General features: G+C 33.1%; 1 protein-coding gene and 1 long non-coding RNA gene across 2 annotated transcripts in view; both read right to left on the reverse strand.

Annotated features, from left to right (window-relative positions):
• The window catches only part of LOC105671159 (uncharacterized), a 318,172-nt gene that overhangs the window by 289,199 nt on the left and 1,118 nt on the right, over positions 1-27,855 (reverse strand). The window lies entirely within an intron of this gene.
• LOC136997197 (uncharacterized) lies at positions 398-27,836 on the reverse strand. Its single transcript, XR_010888003.1, has 2 exons — positions 12,556-27,836; positions 398-3,950 (listed from the first exon to the last, which is right to left on the reverse strand). It is a non-coding gene; the product is annotated as an uncharacterized lncRNA (long non-coding RNA).

Here is a 27,855-nt window from a genome sequence, read left to right on the forward strand (position 1 = left end):
TTAAAATTTCGCGAACGTTGCCATGCTACCCCAAGAATCATTTTTTAAAGTAATCTTAAACAAAGCTCGCAGACTAACAAACCCGCTGCAGAAACAGTCATTTGTAACCTACGTAATCCCGGTAACGAGAAGTCACCGATGTGCATGCATACGTATACATTACACATACTATATATAACGTATTATGTCGGCGACACGACGTTAATGAAAATTGGAAATGATGCTAACCGATATATATAATAATAAAGAAGCAGATATCGAGTAAGTGCGAATAGCGATAACGAAATAACGATATCAAGAGACATGGTAGTGTCTTGCGCCAAGTTTTATTAGGTACCTCCCGAGAACTCACAATATTATTTTCACTATCATTTTCAATTCCGAAATGAGAAGTAACACGCTTACCAAGCGACGAACGTGTATCGAAGATCAATATAAATGATGACGGTGGTAGAGCATGCACAATTACTGCGCAACGTCAGGGAGAGATACGAACGGACGTGAACGTGGATACTTACGCAATAAGTACTCGAGCACACAATGAAATATCATGTCATCGTGAGCATTACGAAATGATCTCCTATGAACATTCAACCCTCAATTAGCAATCTTGCGATCATTGCGTGATTCATTAGTGCTATGTATAAAAAAAGAAGAAACGCAGTAAAACTGCAAAAATTTCAATGAAATTGAGAACAACCAAAGACAAAATAAATAAGGTGTTGTTTATGTGTGCACCACTATTAATTCGTTTTCTTGCAAGATACTCGAACAAATTTATTTACTTATATTCAAAGATTGTTTGCAAAGAAAAATAAAGTAAATAGAAAAATACTCGGTTTATTCACAAAAAATGCATTTCAACAATTTGCAAATAAGTTAATAATAATAATTCGATATATTTGGTTTCTTTGTTTTTCAAAAAAATAAATAAAAACAATGCATCCCGAATCAATTATGTACGTTACCTTCTCATTCTCTTTGGAAAAAGATAAATAACAACATAACCGTGAAAAATCAAAGTAAATTTGATCTACCGCTGAAATAAATTTTGTAACAAATTTGGAAACAGTGAAGTCTAGTATCACCGAAACGTTTAAGAAATCTCAAATTGTTATGGATTACCAAAAGTAAAAGCGCATCATTGGTAATAGGCGCGGCGCGCGTGAGAAATCTGCTGCAGCGTCGAGAGAAATCAAGCTATCGCGCGACCACACTCGATATGCGCATCACTAAAGCGTTCTTATGTCATTAATGACATTAAGATAGAAACATAAACAATTAATAAATAAAAAAAATTATTTTATGATGACTATTTAAAGAAAAACTCTTTAGAATAGAAAAACTTCTACCTAAACGTTATTCAAGTATTAATTCTTTGCTTCCCTAGAAAAAAGGTTGAATCTGTAATACAGGCAATAAGTAATTCATAAAATTAAAAGTGAAGAAAAAAAATGTTTTTCACGAAAATCTGGCTCTTCTTTCGAGAACTTTCAGATTCGCGGATCACTATGGCATTTTTATGTTATTAATAACATTAATGAAACTATACGACATATATATATTTTATAAATGCAGTTGTATACAAAGATTGTAATTTATATTAAGTTTAATTTAAAAGATTTTAAATGGCATTTTATGTCATTAAAGAAAGAATTCGAAGTAGCACAAATGATCGCACAATGATCCAGGTATGCAAAATTAGAAAACACATTCCATCACGAAATATGATATAGTCATCAATTACGGGCCGCGATATATAAGACGAACGCGCTGCTACGACGAGCATAAAATAATAAATAATCTCTATTACACGCGTGTACGATAAATCAATGCCTATCTGGACTGACGCATGATACACGATTCCGGGTGCACTCTACCGCGCGAATGCATCCCCGAGAGCGAACTGGATGCGTCTCCGCCGTGGAACAATCTTTGACACGGTGCGCCGAATCACAAAGGCGCGCGATTAATCTTCGTATCCTCTCGCGTTACCGCGTGCGAAGACGTTCGCACGATATCGGCAACAATGTTAATTAGTTCGCGGGATAATTTATACGCCGGCATTCTACCACCGTCCAGAAATGGAGCGGATTACTATATGGAAGGGCAGAAGAGCGCTCCGTGAACGCGAACGTAAATCACGGAGATGCAACGTATGGAGAAATCCTGGCTCTCCTCGTCTCGCTCCAAAGCATCGCCAGTTAAATATTGAATGAAGGTCCCATCCAAGTGTATGTGTATATACGCGTCGCGTATATCCTGGTGTACGTGTGTACACCAACACGACCAACATGCTAGATGGTCTCGGCCTCCTGGACAGTGTTACCGGTCAAGGAAGCATACCACAGCAATAGGATCCACTTTATTACGGCGACCGTAAGTATGCACGACGTATTTATCGGTCAGTGATTCGTACCGCTTACTTAAACTAGGCTCTTACGAGGAAAATTACAAACCTAATTCAACTCTATGAGCGCAAGTGTGACAAAAATACACGAGAATGAAATCGGTAACGATTTCAAGTAGTAAATTTTCCAAATTTGTAATACCGATACAGTGATAAGATCAAAATAATTTTCTATTTGTTGTCCCTTTTTTGAAATCACCATAGTAAATAAAATATGATTATTATAATTTGAATCGTGAGACACGCGCACTAATTACAATAGTGTGGTTGTTTTGTGTGTGCTTGGTTCCAAAAGAAGATAAGATTAACAAAATGTCACTGTGTGAAGGTGAAAGAGTGTGTTGTTACGTGGTTGAATTTCTCGTGGCTGCTGTACATCTGAGAGCATGGAAACCATGGAGCGTACGCAAGGGAGGCGATCAATGCTAGCCCCACCCTGGTGCGATCCAACGGGAAACGGAAACAGTGCTCCGTTTACACCCGACTACACGGATCGGCGGTGATGCCTGACGCTGGCTGTGCATAAAAATAAACTTAAAAAAAAAACCAAATCATTAAATAACAAATCAAAAAAACAAGAAAAACAAATAAATGAGTTAAATAATACATAACAAAATTATAATACTATAAAGTACACATGATCCAAATAAACATGGTGTTACTTTAATTATTTTTACCTTATTGTTAACAATCAACATTAACAAAAAAAGGGACAAGAACAGTGCAATGCATAATCGTTATTGCAAAATATCATTGTAAAAAATACTTTAATACTTTATGCTTTTATAAGTTTTCAGACAAACATGGTGTTGCTTAATTTATTTTTGTGTTATTAATGAAAATCAATATACTTATATTTTATTATATTATAACAATTTAAAATTAGTTATAGGCTCCAAAATTAACAATAATTAGGGATGAGAGGCGAAAAGATTATTATATTATATTTTATTACATTATATTTTATTATATTTTATTATATATATTATTATATTTATAATTATATATATTATATTTATAAAAAATAAGATTAAAAAGAGAAATAGTACCGTAATGCATAATTTCGATTCTTAGTGGAAAAGGTGAGAGAATACAATGTGCCGAAGCTTCTGTGCTTCGTAGACTACACTTCGAACACTAACAAGACATTCGACTCGGTGAGATGAGATTCACTCTGGAAGTTAATGGCAGACAGGGGAGTGCCAATGGAGACAGCAGTCTGACAACATTTAGAGTGTCACCACGCCTTATCAAGGGCAGAAGGATTGAGGAAAGAGTAATACATAAGTGTGAAAAAATAATAAATCTTAATTTAATAACACGCCTGACTTTCTTAGAGTGTGGGAATTTGAAGAAAATACCCGCAAATTGGTCCTTCGAGCTCGGATATTGCCGTAGTGGACTGAGCGAGCTCAAGTTACTTCACATTGAGGTACTTTACTGATACGCAACGTTGTTCCCAGTGGAAGACAATAGTGCCCCTATTGTGATGATCTAACATGCTGCCCTACATGTCTGGACGAGTGGCACACCTTCCATTCTGTAAAATGAAATATGCCTAGGGATAAAACCGGCACTACTAACATCGAAAGTGATGTTAATGACGACTCAGATTCGAAATTGATGCACCCTAATGATCTAGAATATTGCCGCTATTGTGATGATCTAACATGCTCCTTTACATGTCTGGAACAACAAGTCAACGCCAACCTCTTTTCTGGTACCTGTAGGCGATTGAATATGATGCTTACGTGATAAAACCGGCACTGCTAACATCGAAAGTGATATTAGCGACAACTCAGATGCGAAATTATGCATTTACGTTTAAGTTCACCTCTGCGCGTGTACTTACTTTTATTTTTATGCGTTTAAGATTTATCTGTGTTGCGTTCTTAACATTAGCCGGTAGGCTGTAAAAATACACATCTTTCGAGTGACCGACATAGAGAAAAAGAAAAAGATAATATAACTCAACTGAAAATCGTACAGAGTATTCCAAGGATTTGAGTGAATGCCTTTCTTCCGTTTGTTCAAGATTTTCTTCTGGTTTTGGAGGATGAATATGTATGTATGTATATGTGTGTGTGTGTGTGTGTATCTGTGTATGGTATATGTACGCGCGCGTGCACGTTTAAAAATCTTGCACAATAAATATTGAATATAAAAATTATTCCTACAAATATTTTTTCAATAATCGCGCGCAGAAAAAAAAAATAAAATAAAAAACCAACAGATGACAACAAAATTTATTTTGTTCTCGTAAGAAAAAAGTTGTTGGTCCCATTTTAAGAAACTTTCATGTTCAAAACTCTTTATAAGTCACATGTACCTGATCGTTGCTTATAACAATGGTATAATTTGTATAATATATTATTGTTAATATTATGCATAGTTGTTTTCAGGCAACGACCAATTTTTTACCAAAGATTTTTTTTATTTTGTGAGCACCTTGCTTAGTAGATAATATTAAAGAAATTTTTGGAAAACACCTTTTTTCACCAGCACAATCGGAAATATTTTTTTCCAAACAAATTTTTTTATGCATTGTATGTATGTATACCAATCACTGCGCAATTACTAATAAATTTCGTAATTTATGATATTAAAACTCCAACATCAAAAGTAAACTTCGTAGACCAGTATCAAATTCGTAGTACCTATTTTTTTCTCTCAAAATAGTGTTATCCGACGAGACTTAAATAGCTAACTGCAAACATGATTATTGATTTCAAACTGCATCGACCCTCCTTTCACCCCCATTCCAGTACCGAGCAATGAACGGTTCCGTTGGCCTACTTTAAGTATATACAAGCATGTCACAAGTATTTTACAGTACTGCATGCCCTCTCACAATTTATGCAGCCGATAAAAAAAAACTCCATTAGCATTGATATACAGCGCGAATTGGTGTCGTCGACATAATAACGCGAGGCAATATCCATTTCCGATTTTCAGCGCGAAATTACGATCTAGAATTTTCACACGTGTATATAGTTATCGCAACGATTTAACCAATACGAACGGACATAGGCCAAGGTGAGCAAGCCAATTCCAATTTGTGGTCAGATCGCGAGCATGATAAGTTTTCCATTATCTCGCGTACCAAGAATTTGCACGCGCAGAAACCGCCACAACCCGGGACTGACATTGACTGTATCGCGTTTCTCAAGTTTCGCGTTAAAGGCCATCTTCATCCTGCTGTCTGCAAGCGCGGCTCGAGTTTCCAGGCTTCGGTCGTTAGACATAGCGATTTGAATATCAGAATGTCATTAAACGGAATAACGAGGAAGACCTGGCCGTTGTAGAATGTGCACGATGAGCAAAAAGAGCCTTGTATGTATCGCATCGTTTCATTCGCAGGCGCGCATTCGTTTGGGAGAAACAATATCATGGCGTAATATCACTGAGAGAAATGTTTGGTATAAATAACCAAAATTTTGACGTTGAAACTATTGTTGGTATATAATCAATTTAAAAAAATAAATTTTAATTAAAACAACATGGCACTGCTAAATATAATCAAATTAATGTTTTCATTACATTTTAAATTTAGCAGCGCTCTCGCAACTGAATAAAAAAAATATATAAATTGTATTATTATACACTGAAGACCTGACAAATTGATAGCACTCATCTATATGCTGTTGCAGGGGATAGTTTATATAAATTAAACTTTAAGGGAAAAGACTACCTTGACCTACGAAAAAAAGAGCCTATGACAAAAAAATAAAAAAATTTTTTGTCAATTTTTTTTTAAATATTTTAAAAAAAAGTTAATTAAAAATTTGTCTTTTATTATATTTTGAATATTATATCAGGCAGAAATGTTTGTTACATGTAAATGTAAATAATTCCAAACAAATATACTGTAACCTTCGCATAAATAAATTGTGTTGTTAATTCAAAAAGTTTACCAAATTTATCTAATCAAAAAAATATTGCATTTTACCATTTTAACAAAATTGTGTAATGAAAATCGGTTACCTGTAAATAATTCTCTTTTTTTTTTTGTTATCATTAGTATAACTTTTTGTTGGGTGGATCAAAGATAAAGTACGCGTGTGTGTTTCCTTCAGAACCGCTGTACAAACAGTGAGCGAGCACCTTTAATTTAATTAGCAATATTACAGGTGTCGCCTGATACAACGATCATGAAGTATGCGATTACAAGATATGCTTCATAATATCCAACACTTTTTTCTCAGTATATAAAATTCGAGCTTATTCATTTCCATAAATATCGCGAATGAGTACACGAGAAAAACAGTTTTAATATGGCAGTATCTGGAAATATACAAAATCGTCACGCTTTCCGACACAATAATGTGACGTTAAACACAGCGTGAGAAAGAAAGGAAAAGGGCACAAGGAATCTCAACGTGCGTCTCCGCTCCTGCGACTTGCGAAAGAGGCTTGCAGAGAAACGCGAGATCGATTGCCTGTTGCAACGCCCCGGCGGACACTCTTCTACAAAATCTCATCGCAATCCTCAAGTTTGCTCCTCTATTTGTTTTTCCTTTTTACCTTATATGTTCTTGCTCGTTTGTTAGTATATTTAATCCCATTCCTGATATTTTTTCTATTGTATAGAGCCTTCTTAACGTGCATGTTAACAGCATGGGGTTAACGCACTACCTTAGTACGCGGAAGAAGTTAAAATAAGAATACCGTGCGCCCAAGTATAACGATTATTTAGTCAGCGCAAATAATCGCGGATGATCTCAGAGATGCGACTCCAATGCTTAAAGTGTTCAATGTCTAATCTGTCGATTGGTAGTATAATATATATGAACGCATTAGGATGGCAGAAGATGTAAGTATCTCCTTTAATCTTGTTAATATTTTATTAACAAATAACATATAATATAATAAAATTTCAGATATTAATGAACGAACCTCTCATCGACGTCGACGTCGTCGCACGTCGTCACAACACTTTCTTGTATCCTTAATTAAATTTCCCCGCAATACTCGTCCACGCGGAAAATTGCTCTACTTACAAAGTCGCGTATATATCCTTATATCGATTACACGTTGGCGAACGCGTATTTTCGCATTTTTTTTACAGGCGCGACTGTACGATGTGGCACTAATATCGATCACAATCGCTTGATTTCTACAGCCGATGAACAGATAACACGCGCGGTAAATGTCGCAATTATGGTTTTCGCAGGAAAATCGGTTATGCTAATCGAACCGGCAGTACTTCGCTATTCATCGTTACGTGACTTCGTCGCGAAGTCAATTACACGGGTAAATTAAAGTTGGTGAGCAAATCATCATACGTTTGATGCATTCAATGCAAATCGCCAGGCCCGTTCCGTGCCGCGGGTGTATATAACCCATTAATGCACGTATGAATGTCACTTGGGATTGCGCATAACTCATTCGGGTTAAAGTCTCACCGCCGAGGGCAAGAGTCGGTATCGATGGCGATAAAATGCGCCGATAGCGCAGCACGCGTAGACAATACGGCGACGCCGCATAGTGGATCGATGATTAACAAATAGCGGAAATCTATAAATAGCAAATAGCTAGAAGTTTAAAGAGATCTAAAAATATAGATCGATTATATAATCTTTGTATGATGAAATGTGAGAGATCACTCTCTGACGCTGCATGTCATATGAAATGCATAGATTTTATGTTATATTATAATTATATTATTGTAGGCGTCGAAAAATTGAGGAGCCGACCGGGTTTTGAATCGGAATACCTCATAACACAGCCTAGCACTTAGCTTATTTCTCCACGAGAACTCCACTAGTCTTACGATTCTTCCGACCGTCTACCAAATATCTAATCAAGCATGGCCTCTTAAATGCCTACATTACATTATATTATATTATATTATATTATATTATATTATATTATATTATATTATATTATATTATATTATATTATATTATATTATATTATATTATATATAATCAAGGAATACATGACAACGAAAATTACAAAAATGAACAAATGTATGGATCAGTAAGATCATAGATCCTTTAATAAATTTTTAGAATAAAAAAAAGGAAAACGAAACGCAATATCGAGAACCAGCAAGAAACCGAAGATAAAAATAATTGAAAAACGTAAAAAACGGTTAGATATAGAATCGACGACGAGCAGCACATTCAACGACGATGAGAACAAAGTATCATTCGCCACACGATTGAAAAATCTGAAACAACGAAGACGAAACTTGAGAAAACACCACTTCCACCATCCTCCGTCACGTCCTTTAATGCTCTAACCATACCGTCATCGTCGCGGCGGGCACCATCAATCGCAACATCCAAAACACTCATGAAGAGTAAGTGAATCAAAGTTAAAATTAATTCAATTATATAAATATAAATATATTATATAAATATATTATATAAATATATTATATAAATACATATATTAAAATATTATATTATGTTATATATATTATATTTATTATAATATATTAATTATAATTAAAAATATAAATCTTAATATTTTTATTTATAAATTATATTATGTTATGATATACACAGGCGGGATAATACGATTTAGCGAGAAGATCTGGAATCGGACATCCTCATATCAAAGATCAAAAAAACCATAAGAAAATTGAACGATAGAAAAGCCGTCGGTGCAGACGGAATCATAACCAAGATACTAAAAGCCATGAGGCTAAAGGGTTTTTTTACAGAAAACTGCAGATATCAGTGAAACACTTAAAGTACAAAACTCTTAATAGAAGTTAGAAATAATATGGCGTTGTTAAATAATAAAAAGTGTCTACAAAAAAATATATGGAAAAGAATTGCAAACAAATTTATTGAAAAAGGCTATAACGTAACAGAAGAACAATGTAATGCTAAATGAAAAATTTCTGATATTACATGCCAGCAAAATAATGCTGAACATCATTAATAAATGATTCAAAGCATTGAATTTCATTAATTGATGAAACGTTACTTAAACCAAGTGTTTCTACAGATTCTGCATATTCTCATGAGAAGGTGCACCTTCATTTTGTATTGTTCAAAGAATGCTTATTTGAAACTTACACAACCGTTTAAACAATCATAATTTTTAAACGGTGCAACTACAAATGAAAGCAAACTCACTAGACCTCAAAAAAATGGCCAAAGAAATGATGTCAATCGACCTTCATCCCGTTTATAAGGTAATCCAACAGAACGCAAAAACTACCGAACAGAAGCTCTGATATCACACGCCAACAAAATAATACTCTTGTCAACATCATTAACAAATGACTCAAAGCATTCATCTTCCCCCGGAGATTTCCGACGTGGAAGCAGGCCTTTGTACCGAGAAGAAACACCCGCGAACAGATACTGAGCACCAGACAGATAAACGAAAAAGCCAGGGATTTAATGGCATTTTTTGGCGTTACGTCTCTCTGCGGTGATCAATACGAATTGACAACCCTAATAATCCAATCTAAACGAAGCGAAGATGACGACGCATGTAGCACACACCGTATCAAATTTGTGGTGTGAATAATTTCGACCGCGGAAATGACGATGTACAACTGTCTAAGTGTAATTTCCTACGCATCGATTCATTTCGTTTATCTCAATAACAAATGGAAGCTCTCGCAAACACTTTTCATGTCTCTATTGTAAAAATGAGAGATCAGCAGAAATATTCGAGAGACAATAGCCGTGTGTTCCGAACCAATCGGAATAAAAACGACGAAAATAAAGCTCTGGACATTTACAAAAAACGCACAGTAAATCCCTTAATATCTCTTAAAAAGTCGCGAAAAGTCTTCTTTGGTTAACATTTTATTCGTTCTTACACTTATCTGTATTTTTTACGAGATTTCTTAGAATGAATTTCGGTAACACAAAAGTCTTCTAACATGAAAAATTTCTATAAAAACGCGGAAGTATCTTTTGATATAATCTGAAACTTTTTGCATTGCGTTTGTGTAGAGTTTGAAATAAGTTATATTTTATTCTAACCTTTTTTTATTTAAGTTAAATAATTTTTTATTACATTACTTATTTCGTAATGTTAAATCATAATAATAAAAAATAGAAGTAATAGAAAAATTGTTTTCTTTAATATCACATTACTTTTGCAATTTTAAGCATAACAATTTTATACGCAAATATAACGTTTTTTGTTTTAGATTGATATTAAGTAAAAATTTTCAGTTAAAAATTACTTAACTATCAACATTTCGAAAATTCTTATTTTATCTCATTAAAAAGGGTTTCCAATCAATATATAGTTTGGGATTTCCACACATTAGAATGTAAAATAAAATATATACGTCCATTGAATTTAATAGGAGCGTCGAGGAATGCATGACAAAATGGGATATTTTGAAAAATTTATTCCAAAATGAGGAAGTAAGAATGAGAAATAATAAGGACTATATCACATCGTGATATGCTTTTGAGCCATTGCAATTTTTCATTGGACGAACTAGACGTCTTAAAATGACGTCCAAATATCGTAAAACTGACGTACTTTTGTCTTATCTTAATGACGTTATAAATTGACGTGGAAAAAACGTCATTATTTCTTATTTCTTTGACACATTATTTCTTTGACACGAATGAATTAAGCAATGTACAATCAATGTATCAAATATTCCGAAAATCAAACGAATCAAATAAAGCAAGGTACCTTCTAAACATTTTACATCAAAATTATTAGTTAAAACTGATAATAGAGACGATACTAAATTCTGTCTGGAAAATCCTGATCATTTTCATATTTATACACACTACTGAGCATGTTGCAGCTCGGTAGTGCTCGACTTAAAGCGCTATTACGTTACAAGAAATGCTCTATCGTCTGTACATGGCTTGACTACTCATGCGTTAGAGGTGCACAGCGTGAAATCCTTCTGAGAGGGATTAGAGGGGTCATTGGTTGTTTCTCCAACTTGCTAGAATCATAATATCATACTATCCTCCTCAAATTATCCTTCTGGAATGTAAAAAGTTCCATTGATTTTCATACTCCTATGCAGCTTTCATCCATTCATCTGCAATTTTAGGGATTTGAAATAAAAGAAAAATAAGTCTTAAATAGCTAAAATATAAGGTTTTAGGTAGTGAGACCATACTTTTTTACTTTTAACGGTCTGGCCACAATTTCTATCGTACAAAATGACAGACAAACTAATAGACAGACACATGAATGAAAACATAAGAGTTTCTTTAAGATGGACCTAAGTTTTTCTCTTTCACCTTGATTGAATTGAATTTTGATTTTGACAAGAATGCCAGAACCTAATATTATTATAATTTTTAAAATATATACCTTTTAAAATATATGGTTTAGGGCGAAAACCAACTGACAGATATTATGTGGTGACAATCATTGTCTTGCTCTTACAAAGGATTGAAAAGTAAATTATTGTGGCATGACAATAAAGATTTTTCGCATTATGTATCATGCATTATGCGAGTGGCAGTTTGTATTCACAACTTATACACATTTGTTTCAAAATTTGAATACACTGTAGAAAAATTTCAATAAATTCACACAAATAAGGTGCAAAAATTACAAAATTAATTCCGTAAATATAAAATATTAAATATAAAAAATTATGTAGTTTAACAAAAATTATGTAATTTCACGACGTAATTGTTTTTCAACGTAATTGCACAACGGAAAAAATTGTACATTTCATTCAGTAATTGCTAAATTATCAATATACATTTAAGCAAAAAAAGAGATATTTGTGCTGATGTGTTACACAGAAACAATCACAAAAAAATCTTTAAAAAAATTTTTTTTTATATTTATAATCGGAACCTTTACAAATTATAATTTAAAAAAATTTGTTATCCAAAAATTTAGCTAAGCGTGACATTTTCTCAAGCATGATTCGATTAAGATGAGTTGATTATGAATGATTGCATTTAATGTAAAAATCAACAAAAAAAAAAATTTTTTATAACAATCTCAAATATAATGGCCAACCCAAAGACCGAAACGTTTGTGTTTTAATGTGCTTATAACGTAAACAACAAATTCGAGCAGTCAATAAGTCCCAGTTCTGGCTCTGTATTAGCTCATGAATATGGGTGAATTATTGCTCAAATATAAAATTGTGATTTTAAATTGTTATAGAAAACTACGCCAGTCGAAGAAAAGATAATTTTTACACACAACTCAACAAGCTGTACCTTTTTCCGGCGCAGCAGTTTCCAATCGAAATGACTCATCCTGCTCAGCTCGTTAGTCTCTCCTTATTGTTTCTCTTCACCGCCTTCTCTATCGATTCTATTTCTTCGTCCTTTCTAACCGTCGTAGACGAACGAAAGCGAGTTTCGCTCGACACTCTCCCAGTTAATTTATTCCCACGACATGTGCATTCGCGGCACAACTAGGTTTCGTTCATGCGCCTCAGCAGAACAAACCACGATAACGACGACGATAACAACAACGCGAATGAGGGCACGAAGGGCAGAACGTGGCGGTACGGACTTGGCATTCCAGGCGCGGTATCCCGACATCGCAACAAAACGGCCGCTCCGAGATCCTCATTGTTCTCGGATCGCGCGCCTGAGGATACGTGTCCTTGACGTGGACAGCGGCATCCGCCCACCTTCGAATGCATGCACCAGGATAGCTCGAAACCAACCGAGAGCGCGGGAATCCGCTCGCGGACGAAAAGTCCGTCAAGGTCCCGAACGGGATTTCACGTTCGAGAGACGCTTTTGACAGTTGGACGGTTCCACGTCCATGAGGAGGAGCAGGTTCGTACCCAGGGTCGCCCCAGGGAAAGCCCCCGCCCTTCTCACGAGGAATCACAAAACGCGCACAATCACAACCGTTACGAATTACATGAACGATTTAACGACAATTCCGCGCTGAATGTATCCCCGAAAGATCGCGATGATCGCCAACGTTCTTGAGGTATGCGACGCAAAGTGGCTGAAACGGCGTTATTCTGTCGAACAGACACACTCTACGCGCGGTACACATCGCATACGCACACATGTACACGCGCGAAACCTGATTCTGAGACCGTCGCGTGAACGTGCCGCGAGATTACTTTGTAATTTTCAGGAAGATTTACACGGCACTTCGGGACGCCTGCACCGGCGGTAATCCGGCGACGCCGCCGAGAGAGCCGGCCCCACCTCACCCGGGGAGGTATTCGTGTGTCCGTGAAATCCGCATACTCGAGTTAACACAACCACCTTCTTGCCGAGCCGCGCGCAAGTCATTCAAACACTTCACTCTTCTCACGACTACAGCCGCCCACTTGGCTCAAAAACAAGTCAACATCTTGCTCCGAGACGTCGCAAAGATGCGGAGACCCGCCGCGCTGCCATTTCTCTCGGCCACCCCGAAAGCGTAACCGAAAAACGGTACCGTCTACGCGAATCATGCGAGTCCCTCTCACAGCGACTTCACGAATTCACCTCTCGTAATCACATCTCTCCGTTCACGATAGAGCAAAGAGCTCTCGAGTCGAACAACACGATTTTTCTCCGTCAGATTAAGACGCTGTTTCGGATTTGAGAGACGTCAATATATCCGACTTTTGTGTCCTGAAACGATCTCATTCCTACTCGCGTTTCACCCTCTCAATTCTACCCTCAGTAAACGAACACTCTGAACGCGCACAACACTCGCTCGGACACTATCGACTGACCCGGTTCCGCAAGCGGCGCTGTTAAACGCGCGTTTAAGCGGCGCATCCGACGCGACTTTCTCGTGGTACATCGAAGGCAACGGTAGCATGAAACCGCGCGCGAATAAGCAAGAACGAGGGTGGCCGGCGCCGTGGGCGACAAAAGTCGAGATGCATCTCGACGCGGAGGATGCAGGGCGACGTACTGTCAAAATATCCGTCAGGCGGTTCCGCGGAGCGGACAGGACAGCACTGGGAAATACGGGCATGCGTGATAACGTTTCTCTCTCGTCGTCGTCGTCGTCGTCGCCGACGTCGACACGGGGATAATCGAACTCCCTCGGCATTCGCGTGGCGCGGAGGAAAGCGGTCTGAATGGAGGATAACGGGGCAACGTTATGTACAACGGTCTAACCGAACAGAGGCATTGCGCTCTCCTTTTTCTCTTTTGAATGAATAATCGCGATAAAAATGGCGGATCACTGGTAGAACGCGCTTGTTAGCACTGCTTGTGGCAACTACATGACAAATGCAACATGAGAGAGTAAAGAGTGCAATAATGTAATAATGTATACACGGACATAAATGAGCGACTGTTTCAATCAAATATACGCATTTATAATGTAAAATAATGTAAAATAACAAGAAGTGTAAAAGGCGTATGGCTAAAAGTGAATAAGTACAATGTAAAGCAATGGTACAAAAAAAAGTAATAATAATTAATGCTGCTGTGACGTACACTTCAACATAAATATGAAAACTGTTTATATTTTTTATTAATAATTTATATAATTGATCTCATCGTCGGAACATGGACAATATAATCCAATTTTCAATTATATATGTATATTTAATGGCTGTTCTCGCGATCTACATTAGGAGAAACTTATTTCATTATTGTATAAGATGCCTTAAACGAAAAAAAATACGTTGCAGTTTTTGACAAATAACTATTGGAATTTTCGCAAAGTATTATTTCGCAAGTATTAAAGACATTTGTGGGACACCGATAACTTTTTCAAAATTTGATTACTGGAACTTTTATTTTGCACAACACGATGATTCTAGCCATCTATACGTATATCTCTCTTTCAAAATTCAGATGATTCTTTCTTCTGTTAAATTAACGATCTTGAAAATATATGTTGTCGCATGATATTGATAGGATCGATGTTCATTGGTGATACGGCACTTTAAGCGCACGATGAAAGAGGCATTCAATTACCGGCGCCAACGGGAATGACAAGTCGCAAAGTCTTGAATCCGAACAAGAACTTCTCTAATGAAACGATTCGTTACGCTATGTTACGCCCAAAAGAGGTTTAAATTTTTTACGCCTCTTACACTTCTATTTCGAGCGATATTTGACAAGCAAGCCATCAAATAATTAACAAATTTCAGTTTAAATGCGCAAACCTAGAAATAATTTTATAAAGCTTTGACTAGAACATTGTTATTTCAGAATTTGTTATATTATACATATATATATATTGTTAAAAAAAAAATAAATTCACCATAAAAAAATGAGGATCAAAATAAACCACATTAAAAAAATGTCATTTGTTACAAACCTTTTTATACCACCATGATACGGGGTAAATATTCACCCCGTATCATGGTGTAAATGTGATCAGGTCGTTTGGAAAGATCAGGAAAAAATGAACAAATTTGAAGAATGTTATAAAAAGGTTTGTTACATCAGAATACATAAATAATCAATTTTTATCAAAATTTAATAATTTTTAAGCGATATTTAAAAAGGCAATAAAAACCAAAGTAAAAGAATTAATTGCTATTAATTATTATTAAGGGAATATTCTTCTTTGAATGCGATTTGCGAACTATTAATCATCGTACACGTAAACCATCACACTAAATTTAATCCTGATGCCACCTGTTAGTCAGCGCTTGCACTTCTCCAAGCCTGCATCTTCTCAAGTCTGATCAACAATGCAGAACTAAATCGAATGCATATGCAAACAAATAAATTTAAAAACATTTGATTGCTCACAAGATTCTTGTTTGTAAATAAATAATAATTATTTTTTTAAACCATTGCATTGCTCAAAGTCGACTGCCGGATACAAAAATGTACGCATTTTTAAGCTCATTTATTTCCTAACAAATCCATATTTTAAAAATTTTTCTACAACCTTTTTTAATAAAGTTATGCCATTTAAAAAAAAACCGTATAACTGTAAAACCGTATAACCGTTTTTTTATAAGCGACTGCCTACCTCCTGGATTGAGTAATTTATAAATCATGTTCTTCAAGAATATGTATGGTATACTTTTTTAGGATTATTTGTTTGAACTTTGCATCTGTCTAAACAAATGTTTATTATCGGTAAATTTTTTCCATTTTAAAAAAGCATACATTCTTTGCACATTATCTTATCATGGAGAAATAAAAAAGATTTAAGATTTAAAGTATACATTTTAATTTCCTTTTTAATAAGGAAAAATAATTACGAATAAAAATAATTACGAATAGAAAAATCCAAGTAACACAAAATGTCATTAAGATAATCCTAATCCATATATCGCAAAATGTATTAAAATGTTTGTAGAACATTGATAATTATATTTTTAAGCAAAATTTCACCTATTTAAAGAAGTAAGAAAAAAAGAGAAAAAAATGAAATAATGCATAAAGCAAATATTCGATTACATGAATTTTATAGATATCCCTTGCAATTTTCTACAGATTTGTAAAGACATTTTACAATACAATTGTAAAAGCATTTCATAATGTGTAGATTTTGCAAGGATATCGCGGTTCCAATCGTTAATGAGTCAAGTGTTAATTATTTTATCATATTATCACAGAAGAACCTCAAGTGAACTAGAACAACGAGAGAAAAATGGCATAGTGCAAATGTTAATATTATTTTTACAAAAATGAATTAAGACACACGACTCATTGGTAATTGCAGACACAAAATAACTGAATTGTACAATTACATAATTATACGAACGAAAAAATATGCTACAAAAAACTTGATCACGTAAACCCAAGAGATACATTTCTATTTCCATTGCGAATGTATTACGTACATTCATATGAACTTATTTCGCAGCGTTTGTAAAAAATGCGTCTTATTAAGTATGTTATACATACGGTATACCATGGTAATGAGAAACCATGTGCATCGCTTTTCGCGCGGTAACGCAGAATTAAATAAAGAAAGCGCGCGTATTTGCTTGACATGCGATTCGTGATTATCAAGAATGCAGATATTAAAGAACAGATAACTACCGCACAGAACAGGCAACTCAGAATACATACCAACAATTTTTAATTATTATTTCTTTTATTTTTGTATTTTTTTTTTTGTATTTTTTGTATTTTTTTTGTATTTTTTTGTATTTTTTTGTATTTTTTTGTTTTGTATTTTTGTATTTTTTTTGTTTTATTTTTTTATCTTTTTTCTTTTTTTTTTAATTGATACATTATTGTAAATATTTCCAAAAACCTTTTTGTTTTTATAATTTTAATCGGACAAATAAAATTCGCTTCTCTTTTATATTATATTAATTCTTATTGATTGAATCAGTTTAATTACTTGTGCATTTTAATTATCATACATTTACGTAAAACTATTAAAATAGATAAGAGGTTTAACGAATTCTAGTTGCCCGACTTGCATTAGAAATCTACGTTTTCCGGATAAAAGTCAATATTGAAATATCCAGCATACACTAACTAATAATAACATAATATCAATATTATAATTACCAATGTTATAATTTCCAATAGCATTACTACAATAACATAACTTTGGATTGCTCGATTATGAATATTCTAATAATCAAAAGAAGGGTAAACCTATCCAGACAATGGCTCCACTTTGTTATGATTAGATTTGCTGAGTGATGAGTGTGAAAGTGGTCCTTAAAATCGCAAATTTATTCACTAAAAACTGATCAGATTTTAGTTTAATCTCCGTGAGCGAGCGCAGAAATGTGAATTTCTATTTGCTTCTTCTTAAAGACATCTTGATGGTGGCATGTATTTTCTGAATCGTCTTTATGGCAAATAATGTTCTTATTCAAGTGTAGATAATCTTGAAGAGAATGGTTGGCCCGAATGGAAAATCCGAAAAATGTTCTCTTCGATAATAGTAACTGAGAATAACGCCAGATCTTGTAACGCCAAGATTCAAATAATATGATAGAAATTTTCTCCAAATCTTTTCTTCCTTAAAAGCATGGGAAAAGTTGAAAAATATAAGATATTCATAGTGTTCTGCAGTTTATTTTGTTATGTATCATTCGAGTGGAGACTGCGTTCCGTTTATCGATTGCAGAACTTGAGAGCTCTTACGCTAAGTCATTTTTAATGGATGATGACTCAACATCTTAATAACTTAATAACAGAGCTATGTAAAATGTTAAATATAACAGAGAGCGGAAAGATAAAAATCATCTCAATATCACTTCTTCCAAAGATTCATTTAGATGCTTAACGATGATGGGAAGTAGTACCTGAAGATCCTCAGAGTGATAAACAATCAGTTTGCAAGTAGTAGCTTTGTCCACTTTATTGATTGGCATTTTATACATTAAACCATGTACTTCTCTATGTCCAATGTGTTTGACATTGAGAATTTACTGACAAGTAAATTAGTCAGTAATTAGCATCCAGGAGTTTCATTTTGTTCTTCCAGAAGTTTAATTCCATTTGCAGGCAGCAGCTTTGTGCAACACTTTACTAATTGGCGTTGTAAAATGTTAAATGTAACAGAAAGCGGAATGATAAAAATCATCTCAAAATCATCTCTTCCAAAGATTCACTTACATGCTTAACGATGATGGGAGATGGTAACTGAAGATCCTGAGGGCAATGTGATGAACAATCAGTTTACAAACAGCAGTTTTTGTCCATTTTACTCATTGACATTGTAAAATGTTAAATGTAGCAGAAAATGATAAAAATCATTTCAAGATCATCTCTTCTAAAGCTTCACTTATACGCTTAGCGATGAGAAGTGATGAGAAATGGTACCTGAAGATCCTGAAGAGATCCTGATGCAATAAACAATCAGTGTGCAAGCAGCAACTTTGTCCACTTTATTGATTGGCGCTGCGTATATTAAACTATGTACTTCTCCATGTCCAATGTGTTTGACATTGAGAATTTACTGACAAGTAAATTAGTCGTTGTCTGAAAATTATACCATTGTTATCAGACAACTATCAGATACTGAGGTGGCTTAAAAAGAGTTCCAATCAAAGATATTTATTTTTCGTGAGCACCTTGCGTTAAATACATTACCAAATTTGTAATTGTCAAAAATGTTACGATCGAATCTTTTTCTTAAAAACTCGAAAAAGAATAACAAATATAAAGCATTTCTCGTGTTCTTCGCTTCGCAATTTTTGCAATGTATCTCGAGCTTGTTATTCAACTCAAGATTTTTGAGCTGCATTTCGATTGTTTGATTGTATTTGACTAGTAGACAATAATGCAATAAACAATCAGTTTACAAGCAGCAATTTTGTCCATTTTATTGATTGGCGTTGCGTACATTAAACCATGTACTTCTCCATGTCCAATGTGTTTGACATTGAGAATTTACTGACAAATAAATTAATCAGTAATAAGCATCCAAGAGTTTCGTTGAAGTGAAAGTTTGAAATTCTTCTTTTACATCTTCTTTTTAATTTTCCTATAGGGCAAAGATCTTCTCTGATGTCGTTCAAGAAGCTTAATCATGTTCCTGAACATATTGTGAATAATGATACCAAGTCTTCAATCTTCCATTAGCTTCAGATTTCGATGGCAAATAGGAAAGAGTTACCAAATAAATAAAGTTTCATCGGCAACGTTTGTTGTCATCAATCCGCAAAATTTTCCTCACAATATCAGAATCGTATGTTATTGCAAATTTATGTACGATGTGCTCACAAAGTAGAAAAGGCTATTTTATACCACATTATTCTTGATGGATTAACGGCTGACTTCAGAGTTTTTTTAAAGACATTAATTGCATCGTTATCTCGCAGTTATCGACGATAACATAATAATTGCTTTCCTATGTACTTGAACTGTTGGAAAAGTTGATCCACAGACGTTGAAAGAGCTTCTTCGTTATATTCAAATGACATTATTCTCTATTGTAGAATGCAATCTTCTTCGGTATTGAATATGAATTTAGAATTCAAATAAAATCAATGATATTAATAGCGAATGAATAGTATTCACTCCAAGTGGTCCCCTCCTTTTGATAAATATACATATACATTAAAGCAAACATTATTATTTCTATATTTGAGACTTGTACATTATTAAACTAGAAGCATTTTTATTTATTCGCATTCATCAAATAAATCATCTATCACCATCAATTTAAAGAGTTTTCAAATTAATACAAATCTTTGTATTAAAAATGTAAGAAAAAATAATAAAAATGTTAAATTATTTTTTGTTTATTATTTTTTTCTTTTTCTAATGTAATTATAAGTCAAACGAGTGACGTAATAGAAAAAAATGTAAGAAAAAAATAGAAAAAAATAGAGGATTCTGTCTATGCAAAAATACAAGCTTCGAAAAAATAAAAAAAAAAAAAACAAATTTAACTATATTTAAATTTATTTTTATGTGTAAGATCGAACAGTAATATGCTTACATGTTAACAGATATCACCGCTGCAATTAATTAGATATTAGATAATATCTCCTAGAATACTCTTTTTTTTCTTTTAATTTCATATTAAATACAGAAATGTACACATATATATAGCAATAAATAAATTATATGTTTGCGCGCATCTTTAAGAGAGTTACGAGGTCGCGAGTTACGAAACTTCTAGGTTCATAATGCCTCAATGTTTTACACAACAATTATAAAATAAAGAACTCTTTATTTTATTGATTGCTAATTTGTTCATATCCGATTTGTTGATATCTGATTTCTAGTTAATAAAAATTACAGAAATTTTAATTGTTCTATTCGGTTTTCACAAATAACACACAATTTTGTATATTTTCCGTCAAATAGATTCGCAATAACACATATATTGATGAAAATTCTCATCATTTATCTCTCATTTATTCTTACTAAAAATTGAGAATATGAAATACTATGAGAAATCGTTCCGGTAAGCCTGCCTGCACACGACTCGTCAGATACAATATAATAACATTATAGAAAGAGACATTGTTTTCGTGCCTCAAGATGCAAGTATTGCAGTTCTCAAATTTTATACGTTTTTGACTTGTCGATGCGACTTCACATGCGAACCACATTCAAGAATTAATAAGATGAATAAATGAACGCCTGGAGACAGTATATGACGTATACATTTATATTCTCTATTTCTTCTTACTTCTCTTAAATAAATAAAATTTCTAAAAAAATTTTCCTTAAATTTTTTTTTTAAATAAACTTGATCTTGAAACTTTACTCGATTTTTGCGAGAATCGATTTTATGTTTCAGAATGTTATACAAAATTATATGCCAGTAAAAAATCATGATTTTCCATGTATTTTAATTATTTGAAATAGTAAAAAAATGTTTGAAATTTGTGGAGCATGTAGCATTGCTGAAATCGTGTAATCCTAAACACAATATATCAAAAAATTTACAAAGTTAATAGTATTTTAAACAATATTTTAATAACCCATAACAAGAAATCATATAGTGCAGGGAAACCGTAATCAAAAAGGCGGTTCTCCCAGACACTATTATCTGTTTTGCAAATAATTTTTGATAGTGTAAAGACTTGCAGAAATGTTTGATACCTCACCTTTTAAATAACCCATAATAAAATAATATAAGAAAATATTAACCAAAAATTTGATTGACTGAAAAATTGTAGGTTTTATAAATTAAATGTGGAAATATATATTTTTTATTTATTATAATGTATACATAAGATCTATACAGCTATACAGCTATAAGATCTATATACATAATAAGATTTCTGCATTTAATTATATCTATAGTTTCATTAACTAAATAATAATGAATGAATTATATACACTCATTCGTAAGAAAACCGGGCCACCAAACTTTAGCACATTTTTTAACATCTTTGAATAGCGATAACTCAGCAAAAACTCATCGTATTCGGATGAAAAAAATCGCAAATTAAAGCTTGAACATTCCTTCTAACAACCAAACAAACCAAAATTGAGTTACGCAAAATGTTTTACAAAATGTCGGACGTTAAAGATATACTTTGAGAAATGGGAAAAAAATTTTTTTTTAAACTATTGCATTGCTCGAAGAAGTAGACTACCGGATACAAAAATGTATGCATTAAAATTATTAAAATTATTATAGTAAAGTCATGGAAAAAAATTATTATATCATAAATTGGGGAGTTTAAATTTTGGAGAGATAGTATTCATGTATTAATTTTTAATAAAAAAAAATATTTTTTATATATGAAGTTTAAATTCATTGCACTTATCTGCCATATTAAAAAACTGAAGGAATTTCATCATATCTATGATTTTTTGGAGGATAATAATTTAATCATTTTAGTGATGAATTTTAAAAAAATATAGAAATAATTTTACGTTTAGATGATAATGCTTCTCAGATAATAAAAATTAATAAAATTGATCTACTGATAGAGATTAAGGATCCAATAGATAAAATAATATTTCAAGCAAGAAAATTATCAGGATAGTTTGAGTATCGGCGAGGTATTCCTCTTAAACCTAAAAAATGTTGAGGAAAAATGTTTTAAGCTCATTTATTTCCTAACAAATCTATATTTAAAAAATTTTTCTACGACCTTTACAAATATAGATATCAATAAAGTTATAAGATTTACAACTAACAAATCTAAACAAGATTTTCATATGTCACCTGAAAGTAAAGTAAATAATCTAAAAAAATAAATTATCTATTCCATCAGTTAATACACTGGGAAAAACTGATGCGAAGAGAAGCAATACAATGTAAAAAATGCCAACGTATTGGCCACATGGCTGCGAACTGTAATTTATCTTATAGATGCGTAAAATACCATATTCAATTTATGTAGAACCGAAATTGTTTCATCACAAGCAGTGCATCATCATATAATATAGTTTTCCGTTCGTAAAAAATGTTTTGACATAATTAACGGTATGCCATGGTATACCGTTGTCATCGACATTGAATGAGAAACCGTGTGTATCGCTTTTCGCGCGGTAACGCAGAATTAAATAGAGAAGCGCGCGTATTCGCACGGCGTGCGACTCGTGATCCTCAAGAATGCAGATATTCGGGAAAAGATAGTTATTGCGCGCAAGAACCGGCACCTCGGAATACGTACAACGGTCGTGGGATAGAACAATGGCACGTAATTTTAATAAAGAATGTGCGACTTTTCTTAAAAAGCACAATAGTCACTTCCTTGTTCGTAGATTCTTTAAAAATCTTTAAAAAATTTTTAGGGTCATCCTGAGAATGATACGTTAATTTTCTTTAATACTATTTATATTGTCAAATCGGCGGACTTTCAATGACTTTTTCAACTGACAGAAAAAAAGTCTCCTGGTGATAAATCAAATGAATATAAAGATTGAACGATTACAATGTATAGATATGCTTAACCAAAAACTATGACACAAAAGATAATCTCCACAAAAAAGTTTTCATAGAAGTTGGTTGAAAGATATTTTCTATTGAAACTTCCGATTTCGGATAAAAAGCGTGAATTAGCAAAGAGATATTCTATGTATCTTATATATATACATTTCTCTTTCTTTGCTCAAAATTCAGAAAATCAAAAGTATGAAACATGACAGAGTAAAACGAGAAAGCACAAACATAAAAGCGCGTACAACTGTCAAACTAATTGTAAGCTACACTTCTCTACATACTGCTATGGATATAAGACAATAACCATTCCCGTCGTGAAATTACTCTTGTTGCAATTAAGGTTTTTACATACAGTTACGGAATTAGCACGTCGGCATTTCCGGACGACGAAGGATTTCTCTCGGATGGTTGTCATATATGCACTGAAACGAGGGAACATACTTGCATATATTTGGAAAATAGTTTCCAACCATAATTAGGACGCAAAATTGTAAATCGTTTTGCTTTGGTATACACTAGATTTGCTCAAATAGGAGCACTTTCACATTTACTCTATTCCGGATTCACATGCCGGATCATAAAACGATCAAACGATATAAAAAGACCAAAGTGCAAAAGAAAAAACGTACAATATACGATTAAATCTGAAAATAAAAAAATATATCTGTGCGTATTACATACATATCTAAGTAGAAATTGTGATCGAAGTTCGATATTAAAACTCGCATCTGAACGTCTCTCGAATAATACGATAGTCACTCATTTACGACTCATTAATTGCGGTCCCCAGTTGGGCGCTGAATATCAGTTTACATTTTTTTGAAGAATATTCTGTAAGTGCAAACATGCGTGCGACATTCCCGGCGGACGTTGCACGCAAGTTTCAATATGGAATGGTAATTATTCGATCGAGCACAACTTAGCAAACACACCTTCCAGTGCGTTAAAAACTATACTTTCGAATACGGCACTCTGGCGATCGTATAAATTATTTATTAAAAAAATAATAATAATTCAAAAAACGATATCAAATTGCGACAAACCATTTCTGGCAATAGCGATATTTCGCGAGGTCTAAAAACAATATACACGGGTTTGAGAGGCATAGTCCATGCAGAGAAACAGGATTATACTTTTTCTGTATTTTATTATTTTTTCTCGACACAAAAGAGGCATTTAGATACAAAAACACACGTATGAAAATCGCAATAAATTCTGCAATTCAAATACCAGTTTCGAGACGGTTCTTGTTTCCTACATCATCAGAAAAAAAGTTGAATAAAATTTTAATTAAAACAAAAACAATGTCGCGAGATTGCGCATCATAGAGCACGCATCGACCAAAGTAAAACCGTGTGTCTAAAAGATAGAAATATACTAATTATTATCAGTACACGATCCCAAGATTTGTATTGTAAATTAAATTCAATTTTATATTCGCAACAAGTTTTTAATATTACCTTACTTCAAAAGTTTTTAGATTGATTTGACGACAAATTAGAAGAATATTCTTAATTGAATGAAACATACTCAAATTCAATCGATCGAGCATAACAGAGCAAACGCACTTTTCTGCATGTTAAAAACTATACTTTTGAATACGGCACATGCCGTAACAAAATAATAATGCAAAAAATGACACCAAACCAAATGCGGCAAACCATTTCTAGCAACAGCGGTACTTCGCGAAATCGAAGAGCAACATAGTATGAGAAGCATATACCATACAGAAGAGACAGGATTATACTGCTTTTTCTGTATTTTATTATTTTCGATATCAAACTTCAAACAATCGTAATCATTTAAAGATGCTGCTATGCACTACGCCGCACAGATCTAGCAACAATCTATGGGCGGAAGACATCAATGAAATTTTTACAACTACCTCAATATTCATCATAGTGTTCATACTGATACGAATCTTTCGATGCTAAAAATACAACCAAAGTCTACCTCCTGATCTGTAAGTTATACCCGTTTCTGGGCGCCAAAATAAATGTTTGACATATTGACAATTTGAAAGAATTATTATCTTCACGTTATCATTGTGTAAGAAATCGCCTAGATCAACCGGTATCGTGGACACAAGGCTTAAGCGGCGCCAGCTTCCGGCAGCCGAAACTCGATTATCTTCAATGTAACGCGATGATCGATTCTGCGCGAACACGACAGTACGCGCTTGATTAAAAATCAAAATTTCAAAATTTTCGTAAAGGGGAGACAATCATATGAGACCATGTAAGATCATGTTGGTTGTGAGAGACAATCGGTTTCTCACAACCAACAAACAATAAAATAAAAAAATTTGTGAGGAATGCGATGAGTCTATGTATAAGAGCGTTTTACTAATTCCACAGCTGTATAACGAACTTGTGAATAAATTACATTTATTTTATAATAAATTTAACTGACATAGGTCGTATTATGTAGAAATAAAAATTAACCAACAAAGAGTTACTTGGCGAGAGAAATACGCGAATTTTGTGGAAAAAAATGGATAAACCGAATCAAGAAAAAATGATGCAACAAGTCCAAGGACAAACGCTACACAATACCGACCGTATCATACCACAAAAAAACAATAATAACCGCTTGAGTTCGCTTCGGACGATGTGTTAAATGATTGTGTTAAATAATTTTTGTGTTAAATCATTTAACACAAAATGTTAGGATTTCTATGCGTGCGATCAGCAGAATTAAGTGATGCAATAAAAATCACAAAATATGGAATAAAAATGCAATAAATTGCCGAAATACCAGATTTTTACCAGAATACCAGAATATCAGAATTTATTATTATTCTTATATATCTTAATCAACAACAATAAGAACTGTTTAATTCAACAAATTAACCCGAATATAATAATATATTAACTCGAATCTCACAGTGAACAAAAGCGAATACATAGAAATCGTTTAACAAAAATATTAGAATTTCTATGCGTGCGATCAGTAGAATTAATTGATGCGATAAAAATCACAAAATATGAAATAAAAATGCAATAAATTGCCGAAATACCAAATTTTAATATGTTGCATTTGCCTAAAATACCAATTTTAATACGTTGCACTTTTCAACAATACCAGAATTGTTCAAAAGTGCAAATTAAAAAAGAAAAAGATAAAGATGTTTCATCAATGTATCATTTAAAATAAAAACATATTCTAATATTGTAATGATATATCTTAAGTAAGAATCAATTATTCTTGTTAAGAAAAATGTTATTTATTTTTATTTGTTGCGAATTATTCAATTGCCTGCATTTGATTAAAATAAATAAATGCCAAGTTATTCGCTATGCGCGCATAAATTTTGTGCTTTATTTTAAATATTCATCTTAAAACAGTTTTCTAAAAATGAAAATAAAAAGATCAAGCAATAATTTAATGCACACAAATGGAATAAAAATGCAATAAATTGCCGAAATACAAGATACCAAATATTATATCTTACACTACAGTAATAAAAACTGATTAATATACATATACAATATAATATGTTAATGTATATAAATTAATATACATATACATATATAATATGTTAATGTATTAACCTTGAGTGGTCAAATGTAAGAATATTCTATATATAAGATGAGATTCTGAAGAAGAGACAGACCAAATCTATCGTGTAAAATAATAATATATTGTTCTAATTTATGTTAGCATTAAAGAAAACGTGACTTCCAGCTTTTCTCAAATATATATAAATTATAAGTATTTCAACGGAAAAATTGTGGACTGCTTTGTTTCTAGAATTCAAGGAAAGGGAACAACGAACGTTCGCGTATATATTGAGGCAAAAAAAATGTTAAAGTTAACAAAGACGATAAACATGCTGGATCATACGATTGAGACCAAATTCCGTTCGAAATATTCTCTATTATATCTCACAAGATTAAATATTTTCGTTTTAGACAATTAATTCGCAACGTTAAACTATAGTTAACATTTCAATCGCGAAAATGTGAAACGTTATATAAGGTTCTTGTTCTCTCTCTCTCTCACAAACACACACACACTCGATTCTTGAAAAGAGCTACATATAAAAACAGAAAAAATAAAACTTCAAAAGAAAAAAAGGAAAAAGAATGAAATAAAGATGTTTGACTGCGCCAAGTTTCCATCATTCAAAAAATTTTAACTATCTTAAATATTCTTACTAAAATAATTTTTTAAATATAAAAAGATCGAGCAATAGTTTAATGGACAGCAATGTTTATTAAATATTTGTCCATTATATTATTTTTCAAGATATTTTTGTTAATATTGCAAAGATACCAAATAACATAAAACATTAC

The sequence above is a fragment of the Linepithema humile genome, chromosome 1, assembly GCF_040581485.1.
Source record: "Linepithema humile isolate Giens D197 chromosome 1, Lhum_UNIL_v1.0, whole genome shotgun sequence".
Lineage (NCBI taxonomy): Eukaryota > Metazoa > Arthropoda > Insecta > Hymenoptera > Formicidae > Linepithema > Linepithema humile.